The following is a 15,482-nucleotide window of genomic DNA, read 5'->3' as shown; positions in this document are numbered from 1 at the left end:
AATTTGGTTTTCCTAGCTTTAAAATTGGCCGCTCTACAGCTTTTTTAATATTTAGTGGCTGGCTGCTAAAAAGCGGATAAGGAGCGGTCTGACCGCTATGACTAGAAAAAGTAATTCTCTAAAAATACACATGAACAACCAGAAAAAAGTTTTACGTCTCTATCTGTAACAGGAGCCGAGATAGAGGGGGGGTCTGTCAGGGGGTTAAGTAGGGGTTCAGAAGTTTAACTGCCTGTTTTTGCCGGTTTTGGTGCTGAAAGCGCCAATTTTTTTTTAACTGAGAATAATATCTTAATAAGTTGTAACTATATACAGTGAAAAAAGGGACAAAAAAAGATATTTTTTAGGCCTTTTCAAAAGGCAGTTTTGAAATCCCGTTATTTAAAAAAAAAAAAAAAATGCTTAGAGAATGGCTTGGAAGGTGAATTTAGGTGTTCTGCATATTTCAACTTAAACACATAAGGCCTAAGATATGATATCCCAAAAATCTTTTGTCAAAGTCTACTCTACACCTAGCGCTGGCGATTTCATTTTTCACAGGTATAAAATGCATGATTTTAGAAAACTGACTGGCGCTAGGTCTAGAGTAGACTTTGACAAAAGATTTTTTGGATATAATATCTTTGGCCTTATGTGTTTAAATTGAAATATGCAGAAGAGCTGAAAACCTGCACATTACTGAGATATTGTTAAAACCGCCGTGCTACCGTTATCTGTTGATATTTTACATGCCTGGCGCTAGGTCGCCAGTAGAGATAGAGAGCTGAAATTTTGTACATATATTTCTAGGCCCCTAAAGTAACTTTTTAGGTTAGCAGAAGATTGAAATTCGAAAAAGGGCATTTTCATGAAAAGATCTAATATCCATGTATTCTATCTTCATAGTCTTTGATTCTATCCGATACACGTCTTTTCAACCGGTGGAAATAAATCTTTTATTTTATACCTATGAGCGATAACTTTTTCTATTTTTTACTTTAAGAAATATTTTCGACAGATTTTTTATACAAACGTATGTAAACGGCCTGATTTATAGCTTCAAGATCCATATAAGAACTATATCATCTATATCATCAAGAGTTTAAAACTCATAGTGGTTAAATTATTCGTACCTAAATACTTTCATTGACTGCTTAAATAAATTAGATTATAATAAATTTCCAAATAAGTTTCCAATTTTATCTTAAAATAGAATAAAAAACTGTACAAAAATAAAAAAAAAAACCTTCTTGCAAAATCAATATGTGTCAAATCTAAAATAACACTTTGATTGATGATAAATTTTTAATTAGAAATTGTGTTACTTGGTACAAATATTCTTTCAACTAGTAAAAACATTTCAAAATGTCAAATTAGATAATTTTAAATAGAAATGAAAACGATATTTTATCTTTGAAAATTTGAAAAATATACAAATTTAGCAGTTTAAACCATTGAGATTTTGCACAAAATGTTACTATTCTAAACTGACAAAGCTAAATTTGCTTGATTCACTTCACTAAGAGATGCGATTTATAATGAAGATTTTTTCTTTGAAATGTATTTCGTTATGAAGCAGCAGTGCAGTGTTTACTAATTTTTAAATGTTATGGTTAAGATAATTCTACCACTTAGTCCTAACGATTTTGAGTCATGTTTCATTCTCAAGGAGATTATTTTGAAGAATTTGCTGGCTGAACGAATGGCCATACCTTTATTATAAAAAAGTTAATTCACATAAAGGAGAACAATATTTAACCTGAACAAGGATGACAACATCCATAAAAGCGAAGCACTGAAACGGTAGGACAAACGGACATTAACACTTGTATAATGTCAGAAAAACTGCTTGATACAGAATAATGTTTATGGACATACTTACAAGTTTAGGACTTGATTATAGAGTTGCTTCGCTTATAAAATTGTACTTTGTTGTCCCAGGAATCAGAATACCAAAAATCAGATCAATCGGATTATGAGATCACATAAAAATTAGTTGTTAAAAAAGTAAAAAAAATAACATGTTTAAAATGGACGTACGGACATTCTGGTAATGATTATAGAGTTGCTACGCGTAAATTAGCGAAAAAAGCTACTCGTTACGGACGCACGGACGGACCGACGGACGGACCGACGGACGGACCGACTCTAATTATAGAAAAGCTTCGCTTTTAAAAATTAATTTAATGCATCTATAACAGGAATATAGAGAATATTGAAATAAAAATAATAAAATAAAAACTAGTTTTCTTTATCTTATAATTTTTCATTTGAATATCCGCAGAAAGCTGTATAAAATACGATTCCTACCTGATAAAATCAAACTCTAAACTTAAATTTCAAAAGTTGTTCTTTACTTTTTTTTGGCAAGGTGTGAGTTTAATTCAACTAAACTTTAATCAATTTAAAATGCACTTCTTGTTCAGCTTTGAATAGATTAAGAAGTTGCCATGTCATTTTCTAACACTTTCTCGCTGTTACTTTTTAAATGCAAAGCTTTTCTAAAATGAGGGTTGATCCGTACAACCGTCCGTAACAGATAAGTATTTAATTAGGCATATTAGAACTGTCCTATTGATTTCAAACTTTGCATTATGAAAGCAATGCAACTCTATAATCATTACCAGCGGTGTAAAGCGTCCATTTGCCCATGGGCAAATGGACCAGAATGTCCATATGTCCATTTTGAACATGTTAATATTTTAACTTTCTTAACAACAATTTTTTACGTTATGGAATCATCCGATTAATCTGATTTTTGGAGTACTGATTCCTATTACAATAAGGTACAATATTATAAGTAAAGTCCTAAAAATGTCAGGATATCCTAAAACAGAATTCTGCATTTAAGAAGTTTTGCAACAAATTTACATATAATTTTGTCAGATCTTATAAATTTATATTTTGTATATTCAGTTCAGTTCAGTTACTCTACAAGAGTTATTGTTCGTCTGTCATACCGTTTCAGAGCTTGGCTTTTATGGATGTTGTCATCCTTGTTTTCATTTAACTTTGGCCATTCTATTTCTTCTATTTACTGTTTCCATTTTATTAAACTATTTTTTAGCTTTAAAAATATTTTATTGTTTCTTTTTTAGTTTTTATCTAACTTATAAAACATTTTTTCACATTTAAACGCATTTCTTCAAAAATCTTTTTTACCATAAATATCAACTTCAAAATTAATTCAAAAAAGAAATAAAAACAACCTAAGCATGATTTTCAGCTGTCGTTGGGGTCAACACTATCTTTGACTACCTTTATCTGCCCCCCAAATATTGTTTTAGACTTATTTCGCTTGTTGGCTATACCTTATTCCTGATTTTATTCAAATACATACCTTTTCTGTTCTAGTTGAATTAAACACATGTATATAAAATTCAGTGGGTTATTTCAGTGGGTTAAAATAAGAATGAGGGTTACAATGTATTTCTTAAATTTTAATTGGGTAAAATAAGTTTAAAAGTATTATTTAAAATTTAAACCAGTGTTGCGGAGCCGGAACTTGAGCCGTAATTTTTGTTTAAAAACAACTCCGGACTAGATAAATAAAGAGATTTTTTTATAAATTATAATTTGGTAACTCTGTTTTGTCATGTGCAAATTGCCCTCTTAAGTTTTTCAAGTACATTTTTAACAAAAATTGAACCTTTAAAATCTTCAAAAGTCAAATCCCTTGGACGTCTGTTTCATTTTTGTTGATATAAACCCACACCTATCAACTATTCTATTTGTGCTGCTTCATTTCTTAGGTTTTGTAACGGTTGTCCTTCCGCTAAGTTTAAACAACAAGTTATTGGAGTTAGAGATGACAATATTTACAAAATAGTTTTACCTACGACAATGTATTTATTTCTAATTATTGATAAATTGTCGACAATTATCCCCCTAATACTATATAGCTTTTTAGAACTATTTTTATTGTATTTCTTTCTAGTAAGGGTAATGTCTTGAAAAACAAACTGTAGAAATTTAAAAATCATGTACTGTTAAAACTTCCAGAGTTTAAGTAGACCTAAAATTTTATCGTATTATAGACAATTTTTTTAAATATTAAACAAATATAATATAAATATTACCAATTTGTTGGCCCGGGACTACGGCACCTCGACGCTAACAAAACTAGTTTTCATCCTATTTTTTTTTGTCTGCGGAAAGCCATCTATAATACTATACGATAGATTAAACTATTCCACTCTTTTAACGTTTCTCTTTGAAATTTTGATATGATTTATTACTTTAGGTTTATTTAGGTGTCATATCTGAGAAAGAAACATATTTCACCCCAGTGAATGAATTCTAGTGTGCTTTCACTTCTGCGCATTTCTCTTATTATCAAATCATTGCAATCACATACTGTAAAAATATCAAAAATATTTTTTTATAATCAGGGTTGGCCTGCTCGTCCTTCATAACAAATAGCCCTTATCGATAATTTATACATGTTAATATTGTTATTTCGATTTCAATGTTAGCATGATGATTCCTTAAACAGTTGGGTACCATTTAGAAAGCGTAGCAACTATAAACGTTATGATACATTGTTTTATACGATTTAATTTTTCTATTCATTTAACCTCGTGAATATTTATTGTCCGCCTGTATGTCTTATTTTTATTAAGATTTTCTTTTATTAATTTTGTTTGAAACTTTGTCTTTTGACTATCTAGAAATTATATAAAAATATAATAATATGTGGAAATACATGCACCACATTCATTTTATATAAAAAAGGAAACTTGATCGAATATTTATTTTGATTTTAGAAAAATTATATTTATAAATATCTATATTCTAAAATTTGGATAACACATTTTTCAAAATGAGGATTCACTGATATTATAAGATATAATTTTTGTCGGATGTTTTCCTTTCAAGGCTAAATTTAACCATTTTAGAGCTTTAAAGTAACAAACACATGGATATATGATATATTAGATTTATGATATTTAGTATAAAAAAATATGCTTTATGCTTTTTCATAAAGATAAGAATCCGTTGTTCAGAAATTTGAAAAAAGATATAAAAAAATAGCTGCTAATCGCTGGACCGATAAGCGTTTCCTTTGCAGTAAAGCTTTTCATAGGTCCATGGAAGGTTTATAACTATTTTGGAGTACCCCCTCCCTCTCAAGAGATATTGCCCCAAAGGAAAAAACACATCCCTTCCCTCCAAAAAAATGAATTATAAAGTTAAAGATCGACTTTCCTAAGGGAAGTCAATTACCCCTAGAGGCCGTTGGCGCGTATCCGCCAGCATCAAATAAGCTAAATTAAATAAAATTACCGAATATCTAGCCCTCTACAAGTAATCACTTGAATATAACTTGTTGATTGAAATTCAGAATTGCTTCCAACAAAATAGGCCGGAAAATGTATATATCTAAGGTACAAAGTACCTATTAGCCTTTACTTATCACTCATTTAAAGTACCATATAATCGAAATAAACCATTGAAATTATTTAACATTATAAATATTCTTAAATCCATCTCTTAGTTTAGTTAAAGAGTAGCTTTACCCCAAATAATAAATAGGAGAAAATAGAGGAGATATATTGAAGAGGGGGGGGGGGGAGAGTATGGGGAGTTCTAGGGGAATAAGATATAAGGTGTTAAATCCATACAAATAATATCTCTGAAATGTTTTTATTTCAAATCTGCATAAACATTTTAATCCAGTAAAAGAAAATATAATAGAGTTGGGAACTTGAGAGTATGACTCTCTACTTAAGTGGAAAACCGATTCAAACACTTTAGTCAATATTAGAACAAAATATTGAATTAGAGTGGTAGTACTTTCGGATCGAAACGTATAGGACAATGGCCGATAAATTGATGTGCATCCCCAATAATGATGCACACAATAACCCCTTCTATAGATGAAAATTAGTGTTTGAAACGATTGAACACTCCACTTAATTAAACAACTAATCAAAGTTTTATAAAAGTTTCCAAACTTGTAAAGCCAACGAATAAGAAAATTTTATTACAAAACTTTGGGGACTAGTATAATAAACAGATCATTGTAAATAACGTAAATAACAGGAGTATTTGTTAGCCCTGAAATCATTTTTATAGATATAATAAACCATTAATTAAAATACGTATCTGTTTTTTTAAATTCAACTGCTATGAGAAATAAATATAGCCTTTACAAATATATTTGGTCTTTAAAAACATTTTAGAAATTTTAAACTTAATAGCCGCTTAAGTAAATAAAATTTGCTGATGATCCCCACTGATGAAGGGATATACAATACAGTTTAATATCCATACACTAACTATTCAGAAATTTGAGGGATTTATTCTTTACTTCATAGTTAAAAGTAGTTTGATGTTCGCCTGAATGTGTGTGTGTAGTGAGATCTGGAAAGCTACCAGAAAGTCTAGTCTACTTTAAAGCCTTCTATTGGTCCTGGTTTTAGGCTATTTTACGAGTTGTACGTAAAGCAACCTTAAAAACAGCAGAGAAAAAATTAATAAACCCCTCCAAAAGCATATTCGATAAAAAAGTAATTTAATTTATAATGTTTATAACAAGAATTAGTATTTTTTACAAAAATTAATTTATCTATCATTGACCTATGATCCTTTTATTCCTGTAAATTTGCAGATTCCCCACAACTATTATGTTACAATTTCAGAATATAAAAGCAAATATTTTTCATTCAATAAAAATATGAAAATATAGAAAATTTAGTTCATTTCTCTATTTATCATACAATTGTATTATAGAGGAGTAGTTTTTCGTTTGCATTTTTTCTATTATTAGGATATTTTTCTAACAGACATATGTTAAAAATTCTCAGATGAACTATTTAGTTTATCTTTCACTTCGATTTTGTTTCAATCTAGAAAGTGTAGCAACTATTTGATATTAAGGGTTAGGAGAGCCCCGCAGTGTGGTTGATCTGTAGGGATAGGTCTTTTATAAAGCTTTTCTATAATTTGTGCTGTGCATCCGTCCGTCACAATTAGCACTTCTTATTAATTTAGTCAAGTTAAAACATAATAATATTAATATGATGTTTTGAATAATGATTCCTGAGACAACAAGGTACAAGGTTATACGCGAAGCATCTCCATAATGAAATCCTAAAAATTTAAGTATGTCCTAAAAAGTATCCTGTATTCAGCATGTTTGCAACAAATTTACTTACAATTTTATTTAGATTATGTTTTGTTGAACTTAACATCAGAATAAAAAAATTGTTAGAAATTTTTTTACAATTAAAAAGTTGTCATGAATAGATGTGAGCAAAAAACGATTAATCTTAACCGTTATATTTCCAATGAGTTTCCTATAGTTTTAGTAGTAAAACTACTCTAAACTTGTGTTTGTCTAACCGTTAGTCTTAACGGATAGCTCCTAGTATAATCATGGATAGAGAATATACGTGGATATTATGACAGAGGAAATTCATGTTCATAACATAGATATACTTATTGTTCAGTTCGTTTATCTAGTAGGAGGTGAGGGGATGGAGTAAAAAGCTACAAGTTTCACTTTATGAGTACATAATAATCTGTGTAAGATCAAAGTAAAAAAATCCATTATTATAATCTGGAAATATTAGACCATTTTAGTAATATTCGAGGATTTTTGTTATAGCATAAGGAAGATAATTAAAGTCCCTAAACAGATTGTGACGCCATACGATAGAAAAGCCAATGGGAGGCCAGTATACACTGTAATTGACTAATGGTAGAATTTATGCTAGCCTCTTATTGGTTATTTTATCGTATGACGTCATAATCTGTTGAGGGACTTTAATCATCTTCTAGCATAAATAATTTGTTCATCTTTAAATTAGTCTTTCAAATATGTGTTAACCATTTGCTTTTGATAAAAGCAGCCACAATGTTTTTTTGTATGCGTTTTTATGAATATTTTCATACTCGTTTTTATTGTTATTTTTTAAAAGCGAAGCTTTTCTATAATTATTAAAAGCGAAGCTTTTCTATAATTAGGGTCAGTCCGTCCGTACGTCCGTCCGAGATAGATAGCTTTTATTCGTTAATTTAGGCATGTTAGAATTGTCCTATCGATTTCAAACTTTGCATGATGATTCCTGTTGTAGTTAGGTACGATTTAGAAAGCGTAGCAACTCTATAATCATTACCAGAATGTCCGTGAGTCCATTTTAAACATGTTGATTTTTCTACTTTTTTAACAACAAATTTTTATGTGATCTAATTATCCGTTTGATCTGATTTTTGGTATATTGATTACTGGGACAACAAAGATCAATATTATAAGCGAAGGAACTCTATAATCAAGCCCTTAAAACGTAAGTATGTCCATAAACATTATCCTGTATCAAGCAGTTTTTCAACAAATTTACTTACAATTTTGCTTCGATTCTTATACTTTTATATTCTGATTATTCAGTTTAGACACTATACAAGTGTTAATGTCCGTTTGTCCTACCGTTTCAGTGCTTCGCTTTTATGAATGTTGCCATCCTTTTTTTCAGTGAAAATGGTGGAAAAACTTTTTAAATGGGTTGTTAATAACTTAGCTTCCCTTTCGTTATTTAATTGTTACTGTCAATTGCTTAAAAATGGATAAATTATTATCATTAGAAAAAATAACTGACTTTTTCTTTAAAATCTAAATATTTTTTTTTTGTTACGAGGTAAATTCAATGTACTTTTGTTCGTTTGTCCGTCCGTGATATGAAGATGATTGTTTAGTATTTATTTCTTTCATTCGGCACCTCGGGGCTAAAAAACTGGTTTTAATCTTATAATTGTACATTCTATATTCGTAGAAAGCGGGATATAATACGATGATGGACATAGTTTTTTTCGTATGGATGAGAACCGGTTCCTATCTACTGGATTCGAATGAATACGAGAAAATTTATTTATTGTATGTATCAGTAAAATGTAAATATATCTATATATTTTTCTCCATTAACCAATCCCTTCTGTATTTATGTACCTGCTTAAACAGACATAAGAACTAGAAGTTTAGATTCCGATTCTAAAACCATTACTTTACTTTTGAATAACAACACATAACAGGACACAAAAGGTATATCCTAATGTTATATTAAGGTGTAGAGCTTCTATGTAACTCGTGCAAGATGAAAACTGCAGATAAACATTTCTTCTCAATACAGTTTGTTTAGTCAGAAATACTTATTTATACATCCATATTTAATCATGGGTAATAGCCCACCAGTAAATATCTATATTGTAGTAAACTATTTCTATAGAGACTATTTGCACTTGCCCTAATAATTTTTTATCCAAAAAATTCTTGCAAATGAGGGAAAATTTTGGAAATCCTATATTTATCACTGTAAACTATTTCTATATAGGATATTTGCTTTAGCCCTCTGTATTTTCTTAAATTGAAACAAAATTGGGAATTCTGTGTGTATATTTCTATACGGGCTGTTTGTCCTAGCCCTATTTGATTTGTTATCTGAATGGAGGACTGATAAACTTCAGAGTAAGAGTGGAATTCCTTGTTTGTTAACTAAATTGGCCCTTTTTTCTTTTGGCTCTGAATACTATTTTAAAATACGCTACTAGGCTAAATATTATATAGCCTAAAACCACCCAGAGACCAGAAAGAAGTTTTTATAAAATGAAGAACTCAAAAGGTTCAGCAGTCGACATATTATCGTCAAATTGTTTTGAGATTCTAGTTGCTTTAAATTAAGCTTTCTTAAAACACATGTAAAACAATTTAAAAATCAAAGTGACTAACATGTTGATAATCATGCCGTTTTTAAGATATTACAGATCACACAAGCACTTTTTAAAATAGATTTTGTGTGGCTTTTCCATTACACCACCAAAACTATGTGTCGTTAGTTAAGATGCTTTTTATTGTCTAGATAAAAGTCTGATTTCTAATGTTTTATTAAAAGCGAAGCTTTTCTATAATTAGGGTCGGTCCGTCCGTACGTAACGGAAAGCTCTTTTCGTTAATTTAGGCATGTTAGAATCGTCCTATCGATTTCAAACTTTGCATGATGATTCCTATAGGAGTTAGGTACGAACTAGAAAGCAACTCTATAATCGTTACCAGAAAGTCCGTACGTCTATTTTAAACATGTTGATTTTTAACTTTTTTAATATCAAATTTATATGTGATCTAATTATCCGATTGAATTGATTTTTGATATGTTGATTCCTGGGACAACAAAGTATAATGTTACAAGCAAAGCATCTCTATAATCAAGTCCTAAAATGTAAGTATGTCCATATAAACATTATCCTGTATCAAGCAGTTTTCCAACAAATTTACTTACAATTTTGCTTTGACTCTAATACATTTATATTCTGATTATTCAGTTCTGACACTTTATACGTGTTAATGGCCTTTGGTCCTACAGTTTCAGTGCTTCGCTTTTATGGATGTTGTCATCCTTGTTTATTAAGGTATAACAGTACCTTAAAGCTAGCATTCGACTTAAAATTTGATGAGTTACTTATACAATTAAATATATAGAAACGGCTTTCTGTTGTTTTTCAAAGCACTAGCCTATCCTAGTTTACTAATTGTAGCTCAAAAAGCTAATCTTTTATGCTTTTTATTTCTAAGTTTGTATATCTAAATAGAAGGAGATATTAATGAAATGATAGTAATTTATCGCCTTCTTGTTATAGACATCTTTCCGCGGATATTAAAATGAAAAAAAATCATTATATTTTGTTAGCCCCGAGGGGCCGATGTCCAGGGCCTAGGTAAAAACCTTCCTAGGAACTACAGGAAGCCTCACTGTAAAGGAGAACCATATCAGTACGGCAGTTACAGATATCTTTTTGCACAGACATACACAGTTTCTCTTACATTTATATTAGGATTATTATGTCTGATCTTCTTATTTGCACAGCTCTGCTTTTATGGATGTGACCACCCTTGTTAAAAGCGAAGGGTCGGTCCGTCCGTCCGGGACAGTTAGTTATATCAATATTTAATATTATAAACGCATCTCTATAATCAAGTCCTAAAAATCTAAGTAGGCCTTCTACAGTATTCTCTATTTAAGAAGATTTGCAATAATAGTTATTTCTCGCATCGTATTATAAACGGCTTTCCGGCACCTCGGGGCTAAAAAAACTGTACATTTTTATATTCGTAGAAAGCTGGATGTAATACGATGCTAGACATAGTTTTTTCGTATGGATGAGAACCGGTTCCTATCCACCGGATTCGAATGAATACGAAAAATTTACTTACAATTTTGTTTAGACTTATGCTCAATATTCTGCTTATTCAATTCTAACACTCTACAAGTGTTAATTTGTGTTTGTCCTCCTGTTTCAGAGCTCTGCTTTTATAGATATTGTCATCCTTGTTTAACAAAAATTTGTGTATGTATAAAATTCCAAACAAATTATCCGATCTCGTTAAAAAAAAAAACTGCATTTTATGGGAAGGATATGATAATACACAAAATTGGCAAATTTTTACTTTTTTCGCAAATCACTTTTGCTGTAGGGGACAGATTATGCATTTTTTACAACCATTTATTCTACAGCCAAAGCGAAATATTAGAGAAAATTTTATATGAATAAAAATAGAAATTGGGAGGTTTATTACAATTTTCCCCAAAGTTTTATAATAATGCTTTCTTATTCATTGGCTTCATAACTTTAGAGACTCTTATTGAATATAGAAAGAGTAATTTTGTATATTATAATTGGGGATGTACACCAATGTATAAGACATTGTCTTATCCCTTTAGATCTCTGGTAAAGAGCTATCTAAAAAAAACAATGGTAATAATTACCATATGTAGCGCAGCAAAAAACAAATTTCAGTATTCTACAAAACAAGGACAATTCAGTTCATGAGCAGCACGGCAACCAGTCAAAAAGTATATTGAAATGTAATAAGGTATGTCCGTCTGTCTTTCGTACTGTTTGTCAAGACAACCAACTCTAATGCATGGTAATGAGTTGCGCGTGTTTTCAACCAAGGCATTCCCCCTACTCTAACTATTAATGTCGCTCATATGACATAGCAGGAGTAGGAACCATTTTTAACGTCTTCTTCTAAAATCAATATTTAAAGTCAGACAGAATAATTGACGCACAAAATTAAGCAAAAAGAAATTAGAAATTCAACGTAATGAATCAACCAATCAAAATTCAAGTCCTCAAAGCTGTTAAGCTATCAAATAAGAAAAAAATATCATAAAATTTTGGGAACTAGTGTAATAAACAGCATAGTGTCCCCTCCTCTCCAATAGTTCTTTTTTTTGCAAGCATGCAAATTTCACCTGCTTATGTTAAAATTGCAATTATTGATGTGACATATACTTTACAAGAAGGTCCAAAAATAAAGTAAAAATTTTAATCATTTGGCATTCACAATACATGTTTAGAAAATGCATAGGATTTTTTTTAAAGAAGATTTTTCTACATTTTACGGTTTCTTGTCCGTTCGTCTGTTACGGATAGCTCTAATATCGTAGCTCCTTTGGTATTATTACCAAAATTAGTATAATCCAATTTTAAACAAATTCTATGTTATATAATAGTCACATTAAATTGCTTTGTGAAAGGGATATTCCCAGGACAAGTAGGCCCAAAGATATAGACATAGCATCGCTACAAATAAGACTTAAAATGTAAGTTCGTGCATATTAAGTTTCTCTAGTTACCCTAGGGATCTCAATGGACAAGACATGTACGATAAATCAATTTGCATCCTCCGTTAATGATGATAAACAAAATTACCACTTCTGTAGATTAAATCATTGGTTGAAAAGTTTGGATACTACTTGTTTGGAACCGACCAATCAAAATTCAATAAAATTTATCGTCCAATGTCTCCTTTCTCTCTGATTATACCCCATAAATTCTTTACTATTTTAATAATTTTCTCATAAAGCTTACTTTTATTGGTTAAAAACTTTCTTGTTATTTTTTGCAAAAAAAAAGAAAATATATATGAGGAGAAAATTAGCGAATTAAAGAAATATTTTTGGTCTTGACAGGTTTAATTTACACAAATAACAAATATTGGTTTCATACCATTTTATTTTTTTTATGCGTGCCAGAAAATGTGCAATTTAATCCTATAAAAAGTATATGTACATAAAAAAAATAATTAGATTATAGCAAGTTTTTGTTTATTAACATTATTCATGAACATGATATTAAAGTAGAAAAATTAAGAGGAAATTCAATGAAACCCATATATTTTATGATTTAGAAAGCGTAGCAACTCTATAATCGTTACCTGGAGGTCCGTATGTCTATTTAGAACATGCTAATTTAAATTTTTTAAAGCTTTTTATATTATATGATTATCCTGTTCATTTGATTCCTGGGACAACAATTTATCTTTATTTATGTAATTTTGCAGCAAGTTCATAATATTTTGTTTTAATCTTTTGACACTCTATAAGTGTTCTTGCTCGTTTGTTCTACCGCATTATTTCAGAGCTCTACTTTTGTTGATGTTTTCATCCTTGTCTGACATATTTATTGTTATTGTGTATCATCAAGTCATGTTAGATTTTAGCAACAAAAAGTCAATTACAATTAGTTTTTTTTTATCTTATGAATATTCCTTTTAATTAAGTGATCAAGAAGAATAAGACAAAAGGGTAAACTAAAAGGAAAACTACAAGTTTACAAAGTAAAAGAATGCTAATAGGTAAATAACACGTTATGAATGTGAAACAGAGAATGACAAAATCCATAAGTATCGAAGTATAATGTGAACTTATTACACCCCTGAAACTTTCAAACGTCTATCTTGAAAAGAAGCCAAGAAAATTACGAAAACATGAAAATCTATCACACCAAATAATGGGAAATTCTTAAATAGGAGAATAGAAAATTACGATTCCCCTATAACTGACTGACAGACGGACGTACAGACAAAGTGAATTATAGAGTAGCTTGGCTACTAAAAAGAAATCTGTATGGCGTAGTATTAAGATAAAGTGACATCTAGATCTGTATGTGTATAGACCACAGCGGTTCCGAGTGGGACATTTTTATGTTCGTGAAAAATTGTAAAAAAAGAGAAAATTCCTTGGCATGTAAACAGGCGTAATAAATCAACATTACCCGTTAAGAATATCTATAAAATAAATGAAAATAAAAGGTTAGTTTATGTACGTGTAGTTGACCGCCAGACTGAACGGACGTGTAATAAACATATCCCGTATGACCTATAAATAGAAATTATTGGTGACAGGGTGTACAACAATTTTCTATTTTAACAATGGCTACAAATCAAGTTGAACAACAACAAAGTGATAGTAATATTGGGGATTTAACTAAAATTCTCATTGACAATAAAGTGACGCCAGAAAAACTAAAAGAACTGTTATGCAATGCTAACAAAAGTGATTCAAAAATATCTCTGGATAAGTCAAACCTCAAAAAATGTTGCAGTGATTTAAAGTTATACTGCAACAGTAATGAGCAGTATAATCGCAATTGGACCATTAGAATTCATGGGCTATCTGTCTCTTCTGAGCTAGTTAAGAAAGTGGGAGCTGATGAGGCATGCATAACTACTGCCTACAATGCTATCATTGAGCCTGTGCTGAGGAAGCTTACCCCAAACCTTGAAGACACTGATGTGAACACAGAATGGGGCCCTACAAAGATTGACTCTGTTCCTAAAGTTTTTGATCTCCTTTCAAATGGTCATTTTGTTGGTAAAAAACGAGATAATCTTCCAAGAACTATCATCATAAGATTCATGTCAAGGTATATGAGAAATCTGTTTCTCAAATATAAGAGAAAATTTATGCCAAATCCAACGGCAGCAGAGACAACAATGGGTGTTAAATTTTATTCTGCATTTCCTGACCTTCTCTCTGGCTGACAGCAAAGGTGAGGAGTCTAATGAAACTGGAGCTGGGTTCTCAGAGGTATTCTTTGTTGAGGATATAAGGACAGATCCCACAGCAGAGGTTGACAAAGCTGTTGCCTCCCACATTGACTCATCACCCTCCAGAAAAAGTAGAGCAGATCTTCCTACAAATAATCGCCAACTGAGATCTAAGGGCCCAGTTAGAGGCAATGGAGGGCCTTGGAGCCAATCATCTGGACATGGTGGACGTAGTGGAGTGCCAGCTGGACGTGGAGGTGTTCCTGGTGGACGTGGAGGTGTTCCTGGAGGACGTGGTAGAGGGCGTGGTGGACAGTTTTCTGGTCGGGATGGACAGCATGCTGGTGGAGCCCAAGGAGAACATAAGGATTCAGGGGAAAGCAGCTGGCAGGAGGTAAAGAATGGAGCTACAAAAGGTGAAATTGAAAAAGGTGAAGGTCTATTGCCAAATATTGCCAAAACGTGTAATGTTAGTAGATTCAAAACAGCTTAGAATTATAAAAAAAAATAAGAGTTTTGAATTAAATTAAATATATATACAGTAAAAAATTTAAATTTGATTAGTCCTATAATTACAGACAATTTAAAAAATCCGCCAACATAAAACCGCTGTGCGTCGCTACTTGCAGATTTTTTGCCATAGAAGCCAATCAATCAAAATACGACTCTTTTGCGA

General features: G+C 30.9%; 1 protein-coding gene across 1 annotated transcript in view; it reads left to right on the top strand.

The window, feature by feature from the left end:
* Positions 1-1,472: 1,472 nt before the first annotated feature.
* Positions 1,473-15,482, top strand: part of ndl (serine protease nudel) — a 215,943-nt gene continuing 201,933 nt past the window's right edge. The window contains exon 1 of the mRNA XM_080171787.1: positions 1,473-1,506. The gene's annotated coding sequence lies outside the window, so the exon portion shown is untranslated. The remainder of the gene's footprint in view (positions 1,507-15,482) is intronic.

Source organism: Acartia tonsa, chromosome 9 (genome assembly GCF_053477335.1).
Source record: "Acartia tonsa isolate MP-2025a chromosome 9, ASM5347733v1, whole genome shotgun sequence".
NCBI lineage: Eukaryota > Metazoa > Arthropoda > Copepoda > Calanoida > Acartiidae > Acartia > Acartia tonsa.
This window is presented reverse-complemented; position numbering and strand designations above follow the sequence as displayed.